Genomic DNA, 21,451 nt, shown 5'->3' with positions numbered 1-21,451 from the left:
GAGTACAATGCAACAGAATTAGCAGAGACATTCCCTGCCTGTAATGATCTTACAGCCTAGAAGGGAAGACAGGCATTAATATGAATACAATTTCCTCTTTCATCACTCTTCATCTCTGGCCACCAACTTCCTGCCTGTCTGTTCACATGACAGGGTGGTCTACTAAAGAGTAACCTGAAGAAAGATGCTCAGTCCAACAGTAGCACTTTGTTTTGCAGGCACTTGGGGGCCTAGTAGTGTTCCACATGCTGTGGGTATTCATATTCTTGTTAGTGGTATGAAAGGAGTAGAGCTCTATAATGAAGAATGCATCATAGAGATCACTGAGCACTCTGATAGGCTACTCTATTAAGCTCAACATGGCTGCAATGGACATTTGGGGTAAGACACAATATCTTTGAGATAGGCAGCTTTAGGTTTTTTTGCTTTATGGTAGTTAAGTGCTAAGTATGTGTCGAACAGTATTCTAAATTCTGGGGTAGGTACAAGTTAATTAGGTAGGACACAGTCTCTGTCCCACAAGGGGCTCACAGTCCAAGTAGAAGGGGAACAAGGATTTAATTCGCCCTAACACATGAAACTGAGGCACAGATAAATTGACTTACCCAGGGTCCCTCACCAAGCAATTGGCAGAGCCGGGATTAGAAGCCAGCTCCTCTGACTCCCAACTCTATGTACTTTCCACTAGCTACTTCTCAGTAGCTCCTTGGTCACTTGATGAATAACCTTGGGAAAGTAAATTAGCTTATCTGCCCGTTAGCATGTTTTTATTGATCACTCCTCAGTGTAAATAGCACTGGTGTGTTACTCGGTGTACATACTAAAAATGAAAATACACACTCTGGCCTAAGGAGGTTTGGGTAAAGATATTGCAATGGAGATATCAAGATGGACAAACATATAACGAACATAATACATAAGCAAGCGATTGGAGTAAATATAAATAATCCCTTTAAAATCAGTTTCTTCACCCTCTTCAAGTACTTGGGGGAGAAAGGTTTCCTTCACATATACCACTTTATAATTATAAAACGATCTCAGGATCATTAAAATTCCCCAAATGAATGGGTCCATTAGCCAGACCTGAACAAATCTGGGTTAGAATTAAACTAAATTGAGCACAGAGATACCTTTGAAAAACAGGAGATCTTCTTAAAGAACCTTTTCCAGATGCACAATGGCTTAGATGAGCTTTGCTCCATCTAAGCAGGCTTGACATCTTAATTCATTCTTGCAGGCACTGAATTGGAAGAGAAATTGATCATTTTGAAATAACGTTCTTCAGCTGTGCATTCAATTTTGGTCTTTAATTACACTATATGTAAATATTTTCATGTCTATCTCCCCCACAAGCATGAAAACTCCTTGAATGTGTCACTCCTCTGTTTCGTATTTCCCAAGGATTAAGGATAGTGCAGGAGCTCATTAAATACTATTAGTCACTCAGTCAGTTCATTCATTTATTCATTCAATTGTATTTATTGAGCTTTTACTGTGTGCACAGCACTGAACTAAGCACTTGGAATGTACAATTATGCAACAGATAGAGACAATCCCTGCCTAACAATGGGCTCATAGTTTAAATGGGAGCAAGAGAAAACAAAACAAAACAACTAGTCAGGCATTACTACCATCAAAATAAATGGAATCATAGATATTATACACATCATTAATCAAATAAATAGATTAATAAGTAATATACACAAATATACACAAGTGCTGTGGGGGGGTAGAGCATAAGGAGGGAGTAGGGGCAATGGGGAGGGGAGCAGGGGCAGAGGGAAAGGGAGGGCTCAGTCTGGGAAGGCCTCCTGGAGGAGGTGAGCTCTCAGTAGGGCTTTGAAGAGGGGAAGAGACTTAGTTTGGCAGGTGTGGGGGGGGGGGGCATTCCAGGTCAATGGTAGGACAAGGACCAGGGGTCGATGGCAGGACAGGGGAGAACGAGGCACCATGAGGAGGTTAGTGGCAGAGGAGCAAAGTGTATTTATTGAGTGCTTACTATGTGCAAGCACTGTACTAAGCAACTGGACGAGTACACTATAACAACATAGCAAAAAAGAGACACATTCCATGCCCATAATGAGCTTACAGTCTAGAGGAAGAGACAGACATTGATATAAATAAATAAATTACAGAAATGTACTTAAGTGCTGTGGGGCTGGGAGTAGGGATGAATAAAGGAAGCAAGTCAGGGTGACACCAAAAGGAGTGGGAGAAGAGGAAAGAAGGGCTTAGTTAGTAAAGACCTCTTGGAAGAGATGTGCCTTCAATAAGCTTTAGAATGGGGGTGGAGTCATTATCTGTGGACAATTACCATTATTAATCTTATTATTCGTTCAATCATATTTATTGAGCATTTAATGTGTGCAGAGCACTGTACAAAGTGCTTGGGAGAGTACAATATAACAATAAGCAGACACATTTTTACATTCATTTTTAGGGACACAATTTTTTATGAAATAATAGAAAGTGTCATAAACCTATCAGTGATCTCAGTTGTCTTTTAAATCACAAACTTTTAAGGTGAGAAAATTGGACTCCTCTTTTGGGATCTGGGTCTGGGGCGATCCATTGCTAGGGTGAAGTCTGGTCCTCAGAGAGACGGAAGGAACAGAACCTGGAATTTCAGCTTTGTGACTGGGATTCCTTCTTAATCAGGGCCACAAGTGTTTCTTAAGAAGTAATAGTTGCATTACCTCAGTTCACATTGCTCTTGTGTTTAATTATTTTGCTGTACTTCTCCTGAATTCTCTCTCCCAGTCCTTCCCTTTTATTCATTTGTTCATTCAATCGTTTCTATTGAGTGGCTTTCAAACTGAGAGAACCTCTGTAAGCCAGGATCTGTTTCTGAAGAAATACCCTTATTTCTTTCCTTAGCATTTAATCAGTTCTTTGCATGAATCACATGTTTAATAAGTGGAGTGCACTTAATAAGGTGTAGTGAACAACAATAATAATGATAACAATGATAATAACAATAGTTCCTGTAAGCCAATTAAATTCCAAAGATATCTGTACAAATAAGGTTTGGCGAAGCCTTTTCCTTTCCCCGCACTACTCGGCCTCGATTCCTTGAGAAAGGTTTCAAGCTGGTTCTAATATTTACCCACTTATGCAGGTGTATCCGTCAGCATGGAGTCTGGATCCCATATCCCATTCGCAGGAGAAGGAGCCCTGCGTGTTAATACAGCTCTGCTGGCAACCTCCATTCACTACTGCACATTCATCGACATCTAGAGAAGGAAGACAGATGGCTAGGATTACAATGTCGTTTCAATGTCAGTCTCTGAGAAATGGCACAATATCCCTCTGCTACCCCGCATGTGTGCATGTCTCTGTGTGTGCGTGTGAGAGAGAGATATTACAGAAACTGCACGTTTCTGCTGCCACACATTGTTGTCGCTATGATCGATTTGGCCATTCCTTGGGGGAAACAAGGAATTGAAGGAGGAAACTTATTGAACTCGTTAAAACTCAGACACAGTGAGAAAGAGGAACATATGGCCAATTTCTCTTATTTATGTATTTAGTGATTAGAAGCAATTGGGACAGATATTCTTCCTGGGGGTAGTGACAATTTAGGGAGAGAATAGGGTAAACTAATAGTTGGCATGGTCCATGCCAATAAATGAGCCCCCTTTATTGGTCGAGCTGCTGAATCAAGACAACTGATCGAATGAAGGCCTAGACATCATCTGTTACCATAAGTAATGAGGCAGGGAAAGAGGCAAATGAAAGCAAAGCTATGATTTAAAGGCTTTGTATTCAACATTTGCTGCAGCTATTGCCTGGTTACTTATTATTCATTTCCCTTAAATATTTGGCCTACTTATACCCCCCTCATTCATTGTATAACTGCTGAACTTTGGACCACCAAGCTTCTAAAACTCTGAGATCGATAGTGGACTTATATTGGAATATGATAAAATATTTGCAGAATGCATGCCACTGATGCTTAATACAATTCATGAATCATCACCAAACCAAAATACTTCCTTTTTTCCAAGGAAGAAAATTTAAAACAGGGGGAAGTAGCTTTTGAAACCTAACTTAGGGGTCAAGGTATGAAATTTAAGGCCTTAAGTACTTGGGCAAGTTCCCTTGTTATTCTTTCAGATGTGGACTAAGAGTTCATTTTAATCACTCAATCAATCCATAGTGATATTTATTGAGCACTTACTATGGGGAGAGCACTGTACTATGTGCTTGAGAGAATACAATATAACATACTTGGCAGGCACATTACCCGCCCATAACCAGCTTACAGTCTAGGGACGATTGTACTGCCTATCTCCAACAGCATAGCGTAGTCGATAGACCATGGGTCTGGGAGACAGAAGGTCGTGAGTTCTAATCCTGGCTCCACCACTTGTATGCAGTGGGACCTTGGGCAAGTCGCTTTACTCCTTTGTGCCTCAGTAATCTCGTCTGTAAAATGGGGATTAAGACTGTGAGCCCCATATGGGGCAGGGACTGTGTCCAACCCGATTTGTTCGTATCCACTTCAGAACAGTGCCTGGCACATAGTAAGTTCTTAACAAATACCACAGTTATTATTATTATTTTGGCATTTCCTTATTTAATATATCTCATTTTGTCTTTCTTTACCTATTCATGGGGGTCCCTCAAGTCTCAGTTCTGGTTTCCCTTCTATTCTTCACCTGCACGTATTCTCTTGGAGAACTCATTCGCTACCATGTCTTCTACTAGTAAATCTATGCAGATGATTCCCAAGTCTACCTTTCAGCCTTGACCATTCTCCTCTTCTGGAGTCTTATATTTCTTCCTGACTTCAGGATATTGTTACTTGGATGTCCTGCTGACACCTCATACTTGTCCAAAACAGAACTCCTTGTCTTCCCACCTAAACTCTGTCATTCCTGAGATCTTCCCATCACTGTAAACAGCACTACCATCCTCCATATCTCAAAAGCCTGTAACCTTAGCTTTATCCATGACGTGTCTCTCCCATTTGACACAAATATTCAGTCTGTCACCAAATCCTGTTAGTTCTACCTTCACAAAATCATCACACTCAATCCCTTCCTCTCTTTCCAAACTACTCTTATGCTGAGCCAGGCACATTACATGTATCACCGAAACTCTAGCATGACCTCTTCATTGACCTATCTTCCTCATGAATCACCCCTCTCTGGTCCATACTTCATGGCAGCTTGGTTCATTTTTCTAAAAGAATATTCAGGACACGTCTCCACTTTCCTTATACACATCCAGTGAATGGCCATGCATCTCCATATCAAACAAAAACTCTGTGGCATCATTTTAAGGCACTCAGTCAACTCTCTCCTACATCTTTCCTCACTCATATCTTACTACAACCCAATCCACCCACTTCATTTCTCTAATGCCCACCTACGTACTATATCTTGATCTTGTCTATTTTGCTGACAACCCCTTACTCACACTCCTTCTGGCCTAGAAACTCTTCTCCCTTCATATCTGACAGACGATCTCTCTCCCTATCTTCAAAGCCTTTCTAAAATCTCATCTTCTCGCTAGCCTTCTTTGGCTAACCCCTAATTCCCCATTCCATTCTCCCTCCCATATGTGACAGTTATTCATTCATTCATTTATTCATTCAATTGTATTTATTGAGTGCTTACTGTGTGCAGAGCACTGTACTAAGTGCTTGAAAAGTACAATTTGGCAACAGATAGAGACTATCCCTACTCCAAAACAGGCCAACAGTCTAGAAGGGGGAGACAGACAAAAAAACAAAACAAAACAAGATGTATAATAATAATAATGAAAATAATATTGATAGTCATTTTTGTTAAGCACTTACTATGCAGCAAGTACTGAACTAAGTGCTGGGGAGAATAAAAGAAAATCAGGTTGGATACATTTCCGGTCCCACATGGAGCTCTCTGTTAAGCACTTTGATACTCTCCCCACATTCATCCTCACAGCACTTATGTCAGTCAGTCAGTTGTATCTATTGATCCATGGAAGCAGCATGGCTCAGTGGAAAGAGCCTGCGCTTCGGAGTCAGAGGTCACGGGTTCGACTCCTGGCTCTGCCCCTTGTCAGCTGTGTGACTGTGGGCAAGTCACTTCGCTTCTCTGTGCCTCAGTTACCTCATCTGTAAAATGGGGATTAACTGTGAGCCTCATGTGGGACAACCTGATTACCCTGTATCTACCCCAGCACTGAGAACAGTGTTCTGCGCATAGTAAGTGCTTAATAAATATCAACATTATCATTATTATTGTTATTGAGTACTTATCGTATGCAGAGCACTGTCCTAAGAGCTCAGGAAAGTACAATATGACAATTAACAGACACATTTCCTGTCCACAACCTGCTTACTGTCTAGAGAATGAATTTATAGTATAGAGGATATGTTCATATCCTTAAACTCTGCCAGTTCCCCTATTTGTAATTTATTTCAACGACTTCTCCTCCTTGAGACTGTAAGCCTCTTGTGTGCAGGGATCATGCCTACCAACTCTATTGTATTATACTTTCCCAACCATTTAGTTCAATGTTTTGCACAAAGCAGGGTCTCAATAAACATATCATTGATTGATTGACTGAAACATGAGCCTACAGCTCCCATTACTGCTATATATGGTTGGTATGAATCAAAACATGTAAATCATACTCTAACCTGCTTATTATAGTGCTCTGCACAGAATAAGTACTCAAATAAATACTATTCATCAAGTGATTAACCAATTTATCTCTTTACAGATTATAGAATATCGCCCCAATACCTAATCATTTTTTCCATCTCCTAACACACTACTGTCAGACTGAGAAGCATACTAGCCAGAATGCAAAGGAGACTTGATATGTAGAGCCATGAAAAAAGCACATTTCAAATGGCTAAAATTGTTATTGAGGAGATTCAGATAGGAAAGGCAAAGATAAGCTCAAATCAAGGGCCATCCCAAGGAATATCAGAAGCAATGTGACCTATTTGACCCATTGATGGACTTGGGTTTTAATCCTGACTCTGCAACTTGCCTACTATGTGACCTTGGGCAAGTCGCTCAGCTTCTCTGTGCCTCATTTACCTCATGTGTAAAATGAGGATTAAGATTGTGAGCTCCATGTGGAATATGAACTGTGTTCATTCTTGATTTGCTTGTAATCTATCCCAGTGCTTAGTACACAGCCTGGCACACTGTAAGTGCTTAAACAGTACCATAAAAAATGTGATGCTTGATGATTTTTTTCTCATGCAATATTCCAATCATACCTTCACTGTGCCCTAGCACTCATCTGTCTTGGTGACAACCTCTTGCTCACACTCTTTCTCCTACCTGGAAATCTCTCTCCATGTATGGCAGACCAGTGGTCTTTCCACATTTAAGGTCCTTCTGAAGTCACACCACCTCCTGGAGGCATTCCCTGATGCATAACTTATTTCCCCAACCTAATGATCCTATATCAGCAAACTAGGTTGTAAGTCTTGAAGGCAAGAAGCATGTCTAACAACTTTATTATATCATACTCTACCTTGCTTATTATGGTGTTCCGCACAGAATAGATACTCAAATAAATACTACTGGTCAAATGATTGATTAACAGATTTGTCTCTTTAAAGATTATAGAATAGCACCCCATAACCCAATTATTTTTTCCACCTCTTAAAAAACCCTGTTTTCATGGAACCCAAAATATTTTCAATAGAAGACTATATTCAACTTTTTCTTTGGATTTCAAATTATCTTAACAATTTAAACACTTCACATGCTCAGTTTAATATTTTTTCCTACATAAGAAAATATTCCTGAAGTAATTCCTGATGTTGATTAGCATTTTGATTTCATATCACTATCTCCTAAATATTCTATTTTATTAGGGCACAAGCAGGCATATTTCCTTTTGACTACAACCATCTGGATTTTTTCCCTTTAATAACAGAAATTTTCTGAAATATAAATAACGGAGTATGCTTTCAGTTCCTGAGTACATTACACAATATCATGTTAAGAAGTCTGTCATATGTCATTTTAAGATTGCCTGTACAAGGTTGATTATTTCCTTCTCCCTACAATACCATGGTAATCAGACACCCTGGTTTTTAAGTAGTGCAAGCTATTTGAAAATATGTTCTTTTCTGGGGAGAAATAAAATCTAGAACAAGCCCCCTCTACCAGCAAGAACAAAAGTAACTTGTTTTCAATATTTCAACACTCATTTGCCCACCATAGAAATAAATTTAAAGTTTATTGATCCCTCCTTCAATAAAGCAATAATATTCACTGAGTGCTTACAGTATGCCAAACAATGTGCTTAGCACTTGTGGGAGAACAATATAGTTGAATTGGTAGAGATGTTCCTTGACACAAGGTGCTCACAGTAGAGAGAAATAGTGTGGCCTAGTAGAGTATGGGAATGAGAGTTAGAGGGATGTGGATTAATAATATTAATAATGGCTATTATTAATCTGTTAAGTGTTTACTATGTGCCAGGCACTGTTTGAAGTGCTGGGGTGTATACAAGTAAATCAGATTAGAAACAGTCCCTGTCCCAAGTGGGACTCACAGTCTCAATCCCCATTTTACAGATGAGAAAACTGAGGCACAGAGAAGTGAAATGACTTGCCCAATGTCACACAACAGGCAAGTGGCAGAGTCGGGATTAGAACCTATGATCTTCTGACCCCCAGGCTAGTGGCCTATGCATTACACCCATTTGCCCATTGTGTGACCTTGAGGAAGGAGGGCATTCCAGGCCAGAAGAAGGATGTGGGCAAGATGTTGGTGGTGAGGTAGAGAAGATGGAGGTAGAGAAGATGGGCATTAGAGGAGCGAAGTGTGCAGTGTGCAGGCTGGATTGTAGTCAGAGAATAGCGAGGTGGGGTAGGTGGAGACAAAGTGATCGAATGCTTAAAAGGCGATGGCAAGCAGTTTCTGTTTGATGCAGAGGTGGATGGGCAACCACTGGAGGTTCTTGAGGAGTGGGGAGACATAGCCTGAATGTTTTTGAAGAGGACTGGAGTGGGGAAAGACAGGAGACAGGGAGGTCAACAAGGGGGCTGATACAATAATCAAGGCGGGATAGGATAAATATTTGGACTAATGTGGTAGCATTTGGATGGAAAGGGAAGAGCAGATTTTAGCAACAATGTGAGGTCAAAGTGACAGGATTTAGTAATGGATTGAATATGCTGGCTAAATGAGAGAGAGAGGAGTGAAGGATACCACCAAGTGGGACATGCAAGTAGAAATGGCTTGAAGGCAGGAGGAAATAAGAAACTACAGAGAGGGAGAGAGATCAGGACAGGAGATTTAGATTTGGGAAATATCTGCATAGAGATGGTAGTAGAAGCCACGTGACTGAATGAGTTCTCCAAGATAATGGGTGTAGAAGGAGAAGAGAATAGGGTTCCCCCACACCCCTCCTCTGTCCTTTGGAGGGACAGGGACCATGAGTTATGGCGGCAGACTTGATATTCCCCCAGGAGTTGGAATGCAGCTCGGTGAGTTTCTTGAGGGGTATTGAGATGCTCATGGGCACTCCCCTCACCGCCAGGAGCTGGTATAGCAGCACTGTAATAACCACAGGGGAACTGTATTGTACTCTCCTGAGCTCTTAGTAAAGTGTTCTGCAAACAGTTAATGCTCAATAAATACGAACAAATGGATTGCCCAGATCCCCCCTACTTATCTGCATCAGATGGAATCAGTTACCATCTCCAGAAACCAAACAGAAGTTATTGCTCAGTAACGGCTCATAAATCAACCTCTTCGATGTGGTGGAGGACATTCAGATATGGGTGACCAGGTATATCCTTGATGCAGTCAAACTCACTTTAGGGAATGTGTACCTTTATCATCTGCATGCATACCCTGGAGGTCAGAGACTGTGCATGATGTAATGATTTTATATTACCACAGTGTTTAGCACAGTGCTTGTCATTTTATAGAAGGAACGGAGAAGCAGCATGGCTTAGTGGATAGAGCATGGGCCTGGGAGTCAGAAGGTCTTGGGTTCTCAACCCAGCTGCACCACATGTCTGCTGGGACTTTCAGCAGGTCACTTCACTTCTCTGGGACTCAGTTACCTCATCTGGAAAAAGGGGATTAAGAGTGTGAACTCTATGTGGGACAGGAATTGTATCCAACTTGCCTAACTTGTACCTACTGCAATGCTTAGAACAGTGCTTGGCACAATCATAAGGGCTCAACAAGTGCCATAACAATAGTAATAATAATGAGGATAATGATGATAATAATAAGGCAATAATAATATGATTTATTAAATGGTTACTGTCCCAGATGAGATCCACAGTCTAATCAGAGGGGAGAACAGAGAGACTGCTCATTTTACAGATGAAGGAACTGAGGCATAGAGAAATTGAGTGACTAGCTTAAGGTTATATAGCGGAAAGGTTTATGGATAAAAATAAACTGATAAAGTAACAATTCTATTTTTTTTAACTTGTCATCAAATTTTACTGGGCCTCCAGATTCTCCTTTTACACTATAAAATAGGAGGTTTAGCTGATATTGTAGACTTCTTTATTAATTATTTTTTAAATGCTTTCTCCAGATTTTGCTCCTAAAGTTTTTACTCTAGCCAAAGCTCTTTTTCCCAAATGTATATAACATACCACTCAGAATGATGATGATGATGATGATGATGATAGCTTTTAAGTGCTTATTATGTGCCAAGCATTTTTCTAAGCACTGGGGGGGTACAAGGTAATCAGATTGTCCTACATGGGGCTCACAGTCTTAACCCCCATTTTACAGATGGAGGTAACTGAGGCACAGAGAAGTTAAGTGACTTGCCCAAAGTCACACAGCTGATAAGTGGCAGATCCGAGATTATAACCCATGACCCCTGACTCCCAGGCCTGTGCTCTTTCCACTGAGCTATACTGCTTCTTATAAAGGACAATGGTCTAAAAAAGTCTGCTTTTAGCAAACAAATTTGTCATCTGAAAGTTCCCTGTTACTATAATGGACCACGATTGCAACCAAATAACCTGAATTGTTTCTCATTATTCTTGTTTACATTCTGTGAGTTTTTACCTGTAGGAATAGCATTTCCTAATTTAAACAGTCATTTTTTCTTACACGTCGTTCTGAGAAAACCTTAGCCGAAAGAACAGTTTGATTTAAATTTCAGATGGTTTATGGTGCTGACAACTTCAGAAAGGTTATGCATAGGTCCAATTTATCTGATAACCAGAAACCTGTAGCATAGTATTTGGCCTGAATTTTAGACCCAGACAAAATCTGCTGCAAATACCCAAACTACCCAAACTCGATCTTCACCCCTTAAAAACAAACAACAAAAAACCAACCAAACAAGCAAAAAATAACCTGGTTCCAATAATAGTGTTTGTTATGTGCTTAGAGCAGTGCCTGGCACATAGTAAGCACTTGACAAATATTTATTATTCCTATCATTATTATTATTATTATTTGCTTACTATGTATCGAGTGCTGGGGTAGGTACAAGATAATCTGGTTGGACACAGTCCCTGTCCCATCCAGGGCTCACAATCAAAGAACAGGCATTTAATCTCCATTTTCAGATGGAGAAACTGAGACACAAGAAGTTAAGCAATGGCCTGAAGTCATGCCACGTGGCTCAGTGAAAAGAGCACAGGCTTGGGAGTCCGAGGTCATGGGTTCGAATCCCGCCTCGGCCACTTGTCAGCTGTGTGACTATGGGCAAGTCACTTAACTTCTCTGTGCCTCAGTTACTTTATCTGGAAAATGGGGATTAAGACTGTGAGACTCACGTGGGACAACCTGATTATCCTGCATCTACCCCAACGCTTAGAACAGTGCTCTGCACATAGTAAGCACTTAAAAAATACCAACATTATTATATAGCAGTCAAGTGACAGATCTGGGACTAAAACTCGGAATCTTTTACTCCCAGTTCCATGATCTTTCTACTAAATCATATGACTTTTCTACCAACCATTCAAAAACATTTTTTAAGCACCTATTGTATGCAGACCACTGTACTCAGAGCTTGGGAAAGTATGATAGATTAAAAGACATGATCACTGCCTTAAAGAATTTATAGTTTAGAAGGAAAGACAGACACTTAAGTATTTTTTAATAGATGATTAACATTTTGTAGCAGATAGTGAAAGTCAGATTCTTACTTCCAATGAAAAGATGTTTTCTAGGATCATATATGACTTGACACATAAAATAACAAGAGTAATAATATTTACCTTTTATAATGAGGCTCACTTGACATTACCATCATGAATTCCAGATGCATTTCAGTCAATCTATAAATCGTATTTATTGAGCATTTACTATGACCGGGAGTAAATGTTTTGAAGTGGTAGCTGACAGTTATTTATATTTCAAATAAAAGATTTCCTTTAAAGTATCATGAGAAGCAGCTTGGCCTAGTGGGTAGACATAGCTTTAGGAGTCGACCTGGGTTGTAATTCTGGCATTGGCACTTACCTGCTGTGTGACCTTGGGCAAGTCACTTAACTTCTCTGTGCCTATTTACACATCTTTAAAATGGACATTACCTGTTCTTCCTCTCCCTTAGACTGTCGGATTATCTTGTACTTCTCCAGCACTAAGATACAGTGGTTGATTCATGGACAGAAGGACATGGGCTAGACATTTAACTTCTCTTTGCCTCAGTTATCTCATCTGTAATATGGGATTGATTGGGAACCCCATGTGGGAGATGGACTGTGTCCAACCTGATGCTGAGCCTAACATACAACGAATACCATAAAAAACACAATTATTAAGGCATGCTCATTCCCTGCCTCAAGAAGATTTAAGTTCAATGTGGGAGATAGGCAAAATTATTTGCAGAGAATGGAAGCAAGAAGGAGAAAAGGGATAGAGCAGAAAGTGAGACAAACAATGCAGCTGAACCAATAATGAGTGTAAAGAGAAAAACAGATAGAAATAAAATGATCCATAAGCACACACGCACTGAGGATAAGAATAGAATTCAAGTATTAGGGGTAGATCTTGAAACTGACCCATTTGGGATGTTTGTTGCAAATTAATCAGAAAATACTTCTTGGAGAAGGTAAGTGTTTAAGAGAGCTTTGGGAAGGGGTAGAGCTGTAGTCTGACAGGTCTGTGGGCAAGATATCCAGGCTGGTATGAAAGTCAATGGTGAGGACCTGTAGCATGAACCAACTTTTACTGCTGTTGTTTTTTCATTCATCTGCATCCTGAGGAATATTTACTTTTTACCCCTGACCTGGATCAAAAAGAAAATTTACAATCAGTAAAGGAATTCACTTTCTCCTAAGCCAATGGGTAGACTATCCATTTCCAAAGAAAAGAAAATGATCACCATCAATTCAAATAGTTGCGATAAGCCTTGAACTGTGTTCAGATATCTGAGCTTCTCACCTTCTACCTGAACTAACCACAAGCTTTTAGCTTTAAACGTATTTCCCTCCTTTACAATATACTGTGAAAGATGGTATGAGAATCATAAATCCAAATCTGGGTTCAGAGCTGCAGAGTCTAGTGAAGAATGAAACATTAGATTCTGTGTCATCGGCACATATGGACCTATTTATACCTTTTTCCCGTTAGATTTTCCATTATTTCTTCTTACCAGCCAGGAAACACCGGGAGTTTTCTGGGTCACTCATCCCTCCAACAGCAAAGGCAGATACTGAATGGTCCCATTGTAAAAGCAATGAATGTTCAAAACAGATGAATTTTTTGCTTCAGGATGTCTAAGCACTACTTCTTTCCAAAGAATAGAAGTTGCAGAATAGCAGTCTCTCACACTGGGTAGCAAATTAAGCTAAGTAAGTCTTTCAAATGGGAATATGAAGATTGTTTTGAAAATTTATTGTAAAAATTCAGGAATGGCATGAACATTAAAAATTAGAAATGATCTAAATACAATTTAATATTCAAAAAGAATTATGGCTTTGTTTTCATTTTTGCCTGTTATTGAAAGAACGGTATCTTGTTAGGGAATCAGCCTAAAAGAGTACCTTTTTTGTTGTTTTTCAAATTACCAATTATTTTAGGTTTCTGTAATTTATTTAGTGAAAGCCTTTTGACTGAGGGCATGTTTCTAAGTGCTCTGGGAACTGCCAATAGCAGCTTTGGCCCTCTTCCTCAACCACCTAGTCCTACAGTGGGTAACGTTTACTTCTGGACAAAGAAAGTTCAACATAACATCCAAAAATGATATCTCTGGGTAGCAAACAGGGAAGACTCATCCTCAACTCCATCCCACTTTTCCTTCTACTCCCTCAATTTCATCCTCCCATCCCACTGTGCTTCTTTAAAAATTTCTTACACATTCTCGTTTCGACTGTAAGTACAGTTTGATTTAAATTTCACATGGTTTATGGTGCTGACAGCTTCAGAATATTTATGCTTTGGTCCAATTTATCTAATAACCAGACATCTGTAGGGTAGTATTTGATCTGAATTTTAGACACAGACAAAGTCTGCTGCTAGGAGACCCAAACTAGCCAAACTAATCTCACACTCATTTATTAAGTGCCTACTATGTAACAAGCACTGAAGTAGGTACAGGATATCAGATTGGACACAATTCCTCTCCCATACAGTGTTCAATTCCTAGTTTAAACTTTTCTTCTCCTTTCTGCCCAAAGCTTGTTTGCCTTCATATCCAAAATCCCATTTTAGTAGACTCTCCATATATTTTTCCTTCTAGTGGACAGGATAAAGAGAAGGTAGGGAGGGATTTCATTCTCAATCTCATTTTCCTCCTCCCATCTACATCCATCAATGTTCCATGTCAGAAGTGTGGGCTGCTAGAGGGGAAAGGGACCAGTGACCAACAAAATTAAAAAAAACCAAAATTTAAAAGTTGCACTGCAGGAGGTGGAATCTGGCCCCACAAAGTTTTTTTTGGGGGGGTAGGGGGGTGGGGAGAGGCATGGAAAGAGCATGGGAATTGCAAAGAAGGGCATATTTGAGGGCACAGGGGTGGGACATGAAGAGGAACTGTGGAAAAACAGGAAAAGTTAGAGTGGCATAGGGGAACAGGGAAGAAAAGAACAGCCAAGAGGGTGGATTTGGCAAACAGAACCAGTGAGACTGTCAGGCAGGGAAGGCACTGGATGACAGTGAGATGTACCCAGTGGCCAACTGAAGATATCAGCATCAAATGATACTCTAAACTTACTTTCTCCAGAAGTAAAAGCCACCATACTAGGTAGGAAATGTCTCATAATCTAGTGGGAGAATTTACAATGGCAGTTACTCTCTAGACTGGAAGCTCCTTGTGGGCAGGGAACATTTCTACTAACACTGTTTTATTACATTCTCCCCAAGGGCTAATTACAGTGTTCTACACATAGTAAGCACTCAATAAATACTACTGATCGAGTGACTAAGTGAAAGAAGATAGAACGAGTAAGTTCCCTGTGGTCAGGGACTGTGTTTATCAACTCTACTGCATTAGAGAAGCAGCATGACCTAGTGGATAAAGCACAGGCCTGAGAGTCAAAAGGACCTGGGTTCTCATCCCGGGTCTGCCACTTATGAATCAATTAAATGATCAATCACATTTATTGAGTGCTAACTATGTGCAGAGCATTGTATTTAAGCACTTGGGAGTGTATAATACAGCAGAATTAGCAGATACATTCCCTTCCCATAATGAGCTTACAGTCTAGAGGGGGAGACAGGCATTAGTATGAATAAATAAGTAATTTATAATATATAATTTTAAGGTATGTACATAAGTGTTGTGGATTTGGGGTAAATATCAAGTGTCCAAGGGTCACCAATTGAAGTTCATAGATGGCACAAAAAAGAGAGTGAGCTGGGGAAAAGAATATTTAATTGGGGAATTATTCTTGGAGAAGATGTGACCCCAGTAATGCTTTGAAGATGGAGAGAATTATGGTCTGGCATATATGGAGGAGGAGGGAATTCCATGATAGGGGGAGGATGTGGGAAAGGGGTACATGGTGAGATAGATGAGATCAGAACACAGGAAGTTATCTGGAACTAAAGGAAGGGAGTGTGTGGGCTGGGCTGTAGTAGATTAGTGAGGTGAAGTATGAAGGGGTGAACTGGTTGAGAGCTTTAAAGACAATGGTAAGGAGTTTCTGTTTCATGAGGAGGTGAAGGGGTGAACTGGTTGAGAGCTTTAAAGACAATGGTAAGGAGTTTCTGTTTCATGAGGAGGTGGATGGGCAGCCATTGGAGGTTCTGAAGGAGTGGAGAAACATGAACTGAAAGTTTTTGTTGAAAAAGATCTGTGCAGCAGAATGACACATGGACTGGAGTGGGGACGGACAGAAGGCTGGGTGGACAGCAAGGAGGCAGGTGCAGTAGTCAAGGTGGGATAGGATAAGTGCTTGGATGAGCATGGTAGCAGTTTGGATGGAGAGAAAAGGGCATATTTAAGCAATGTTGTGAAGGTAGAACCAACAGGATTTGGTGACAGATGTAATATGGGGGTGGAATGAGAGAGATGAGTAGAGGATACGGGCTTGTGAGGTAGGGAGGATAGTGGTGTTGTCAAGAGTGAGAACAGAGGGAAAACCAGGGGGAGGATGGGATTTGGGAGCCCAGTTTTGGATGTGTTTCATTTGAGATGTCAGCAGGACATCCAAAGAGATATGCTTTGGAGGAAGGAGGTAATGGGAGATTGTAGAAAAGGGGAGCGATCAGGGCTGGAGATGGAGATTTGGGAAACATCTGCATAGGGATGGTAATCGATGCCATGGGAGTGAATGAGTTTTCCAAGGGAGTGGGTGTAGAAGGAGAATAGAAGGGGACCTAGAATTTAGCCTTGAGGGACCCTTACTGTCAGAGGGTATGCAGAGGAGGAGTCAGCAAAATAGACTGAGAAGAAGCGGTCAGAGAAATAGGAGGAGAACCAAGAGAGGATAGTGTCATGGGAAGTGGCATGGCGTAGTGGATAAAGCACGGGCCTGGGAGTCAGAAGGTCATGGGGTTTAATTTCAACTCTGCCAGTTGCCTGCTGTGTGGCCTTGGCAAGTCATCTCACTTCTCTGTGCCCCAGTTACCTCATTTCTAAATGGGGATTGAGACTGCAAGCCTTACATGGGACGGAGACTGTGTCCAACTCGATTTGCTTGTAGCCACCTGAAGGCTTAGTACAGTGACTGGCACATAGTGGCACAGAAGCAGCAACAGCAGCAGAAGCAGGGTGGCTAAGTAGAAAGAGCATGAGCTTAGGAGTCAGAGGTCGTGGGTTCTAATCCCGGTTCTGCCACTTGTCAGCTGTGTGACTTGTCCAAACTTCTCGGTGACTCAGTTAACTCATCTGTAAAAGGTGGATTAAGACTGTTAGCCCCACGTGAGACAACCCAATTAGCCTGTATCTACCCCAGCACTTAGAACAGTGCTTGGCACATTGTGAGTGCTTAACAAATACCAAAATTATTATTATTATTATCATACGAAGTGTTTAATATATACTATCATCATTATTATTATTAGTGAATCCAAGGTTGGATAAAGTTATCAGCTGTGTGAACTTGGGCAAGTCACATAACTTCTCTGTGCCTCAGTTACCTCATCTGTTAAATGGGGATTAAGACTTTGAGTTTATGTGGGTTAGGGACTGTGTTCTACCTGATTAACTTGCATCCACCCCAGTGCTTAGTACAGTACCTGGCACATAGTAAGCACCTTAACAAATGCCAAAATTATTATTATTATACTCTTCACAAGCATGCTGAATGCAGTTTAATAAACACCATTGATTGATTGATAGGGGCTTATAAACAACCCTTTGTTGGGTAGGGATTGTCTCTGTTGCTGAATTGTACATTCCAAGCGCTTAGTACAGAGCTCCGCACACAGGAAGTGTTCAGTAAATATGACTGAATGAATGAATAAGCAGTTCACAGGAGGGGTGTCCTATGCTGGCAACTTCTGTTTCCCTACCTGTAGAATAGCAAGGAAGTAGTGATATTGGCCAAAGTGGAGGGTGGGAGAAGCCACCATCACAGAGTTTAGAATAATGAGAAGGGAGCAGTGTGGCTTAGTGGAAAGAGTCCGGTCTTGGGAGTCAGAGGTCGTGGGTTCTAATCCCAGCTCCTCCACTTTTCTGCTGTGTGAGCTTGGGAAAGTCATTTAACTTCTCTGTACCTCAGTTACCTCATCTGGAAAAATGGGGATTAAAAAAAAAATGTGAGCCCCACGTGGGACAATCTGATTACCCTGTATCTACCCCAGTGCTTAGAACAGTGCTCAACACATAGTAAGTGCTTAACAAATATAATTATTATTACAGTACTTTCTCACCAAGGACTTTAATGCACGTTAACAACATACATGCCACTGAATTCAAGTGGCCCACATGGGGAATTGGGACCTAATCCCAGGTCCACCACTTGTCTTCTCTGTGACCTGGGTCAAGTCACTTCACTTCTCTGTGCCTCAGTAACCTCACCTTTAAAAGGGGGATAAAGACCATCAGCCCCATATGAGACAAAGACTGTGTCCAACCTGAGTACTTTGTATCTACCCTAGAGTTTAGACCGGTGCTTGGCATGTAGTAAGCACTTCAAAAATACCATATTAAAAAAAATCAAGGTAGATGTTAAAAAAATGCTTTGGATTTGTGTGGAATTTAATCAACTGGAGGAGTATAATAGACTAAAATTTTCTTTTCCATTTAGGTACCTGAAATTTCTAATTCATCTTGAGAAACAGAAGTTTAAGGCATCTTGCCACCTTCATGTTGCTACAGATACAAAGTTATCTTAACATTAACATTTGCAAGTGTAATCTCTCCCGACACTTTTTTTAGCACTATATGAATGCTACCATGTTTGCCTTTAGCTTATGAAGAAAATTTCTGAACTATTCAAGACCAGAATTGTATGCAAAAAGCCAAATAGCTTAAAGGAGGCAGTGTAACAGCATTACAGTTTTCAAAAGTCTTCTTCTACATAAAAGTATAATAATAATAATGGTATTTGTTAAGGTCTTACTCTGTGCCAAGCACTGTTCTAAACGCTGGGGTAAATACAGAGTAATCAGATAGTCCCACGTGGGGCTCATAGTCTTAATCCCCATTTTCCAGATGAGGTAACTGAGGCACAGCCAAGTTAAGTGACTTGCCTAAGGTCACACAGCAGACGAGTGGAGGAGCGGGAATCAGAACCCACGGCCTCTGACTTCCAAGCCCGAGCTCTTGCCATTGAGCTATGCTGCTTCCCCCTAAGTATAAGTTGGTTTAAATGTGTACATTTGATTACCTACTTTATGAAGCAAAGTGAAAAGATAATTAATTTTCAGGTAATTAATTCATTTTCGGATAATTAATTTTCAACTCAACATTTAACTCTAAATCACATATTCTTAGGAATGCTTTTGTAATTACTTCAGAAAGAAGTATTATAACCTCTTGAGGCAATGCATCCAAATACAATCCCTGAGTATTTTTAATAAAAAATAGCCTTGAATTGAAACTACTCTTATGGTAAAAGCATAAGAATCATAAAAATCTCCTCCAATTCATCCACTATGTTGATAAATATAGTAAGGGAAAAAAGTGACAATATTAACAAAATAAAGTTGTGAAACAACCAGTGGCTTAGTCAGTTTTTATGATTTTAAATGGTCTGTGTAGAGAAAACTCAAATGTAATTTAGAGTGGAGCTAAAAAACAATGGAGTATTTTCCTTTGAAAGCTTAGTTGCTGTTTTTCTTTTCAATGGTATTTGTTAATAATAATAATAATGATGCATTTGTTAAGCGCTTACTATGTGCCAAGCACTATTCTAAGCACTGGAGAGGATACAAGGTGATTAGGTTGTCCCACATGGGGTTCACAGTCTTAATCCCCATTTCACAGATGAGGTCACTGACGCACAGAGAAGTTAAGTGACTTGCCCAAAGTCACACAACTGACAAGCGGCTGAGCCAGGATTTGAACCCATGACCTCTGACTCCCTTGCCTGTGCTCTTTCCTCTGAGCCACGCTGTTTCCCTAAGTGCTTACTTATTTGTTAAGTGCTTAATATGTATCGGACAGTGTACTGAGCATTGAGGTAGACCAAAAATAGATTAGATTCAGTCCATGGATGGGGCTCACAGTCTTAATCCCCAGGCTCACAGTCTTAATCCCCATTTTACAGATGAAGTAAGTGAAGCACAGAGAAGTTCAGTGACATGTCCAAAATCACATAGCTGACAAGTAGCAGAGCTGAGATTAGTACCAGTGTCCTTTTGACTTCCAAGCCTGTACTCTATCCAGTAGGCAACACTGCTTTTAAATTGCCAGGAAGTTATGAAATAAAGGCCACAATTTGAGCTTTAAAATTACGAGACAAGAAGAATGGCCAGGACCACTTTCTCTGCTGTTAATAACATGCCATAAGCATTAAGCGTTAGCCTGTTTTATATACGCCTAAAGACATTTAAATCTATGCCAGTTGTAGCTTCTTAGTGCTGGAGAAACATATGTTCAATTACTTTTCATTTAATCCTATATCTATTTTTACCTATAGTGTGACAAAAAGCATACCATATAAAGGAATCGAATGTATTCATATTCTTTTATAGGCAACTTTCAATCTGAAATTCCAGGACAACTTTAAATTAAGGGTGAGTACCTTTCACCATTCCAGAATTCAACACTCACAACATTTCATTGAAAATCCACTTAAAATAAATTGTTGTCCTTTATAATGGACTAACGGCATGTATTCTAAATGTACCTCCCATAGTTTTAAAATAGCTTGTGTATTAATCGGTTACTACTTATACATCTAAGAATCATTACAGAACCATTAAATGGTAAAAAGTGACCTAAACTTTAGATTTCTGTTCCCGAAAAACATCATTCTGCTTGTATGCCTAATTTCATAATACTAACTCAAAAACATCAGGCGTAATCTCCATGTTCCATAAATAAATGTAAAACTTCCTCATAGATTAATCTAATCAGCTGACCAAAAAAGGAAAATAGTAATAATAATAATAATTATGGTATTTAAGCACTTAACTATGTGCCAAGCACTGTTCTAAGTGCTGGGGTAAATAATCAGATTGTCCCATGTGGGGCTCACAGTATTAATCCCAACTTTACAGATGAGGTAACTGAGGCACAGAGAAGTTAAGCAGCTTGCCCAAAGTCACACAGCAGACAAGTGGCAGAGCCGGGATTAGAACCCATGTCCTCTGACTCCCAAGTCTGTGCTCTTTCCACTAAGCCACTCTGCTTCTTGTGAAAAGAAATTTTGTGAGATTTCAGATAGGAGGAAGAAATAGAGAATAAAGAGGTGTTTCTGTGCCACATGGGATTGTGAAGACCAAGTATTAGTGGTATAGAAGAGACATGATGTCATTCCCCCTCAGTGGACACATCTGAAGATAAACCCTCCCTGATGCTGTACTCAAGCTCAAGAAACTACTTGCTTACACTGCAAGATTATTCCTATCTACTGAAAGTCTTTAGCTTATTTATAATCCAAAGTAATTATGTCTTTTTAAATTTTCTTTTTTACTTTACCTGATTTTAAGGG

Source organism: Ornithorhynchus anatinus, chromosome 1, assembly GCF_004115215.2.
Source record: "Ornithorhynchus anatinus isolate Pmale09 chromosome 1, mOrnAna1.pri.v4, whole genome shotgun sequence".
NCBI classification, from domain to species: domain Eukaryota; kingdom Metazoa; phylum Chordata; class Mammalia; order Monotremata; family Ornithorhynchidae; genus Ornithorhynchus; species Ornithorhynchus anatinus.
The sequence above is the reverse complement of the archived record's forward strand: the minus strand, read 5'-3'. Positions refer to the sequence as shown.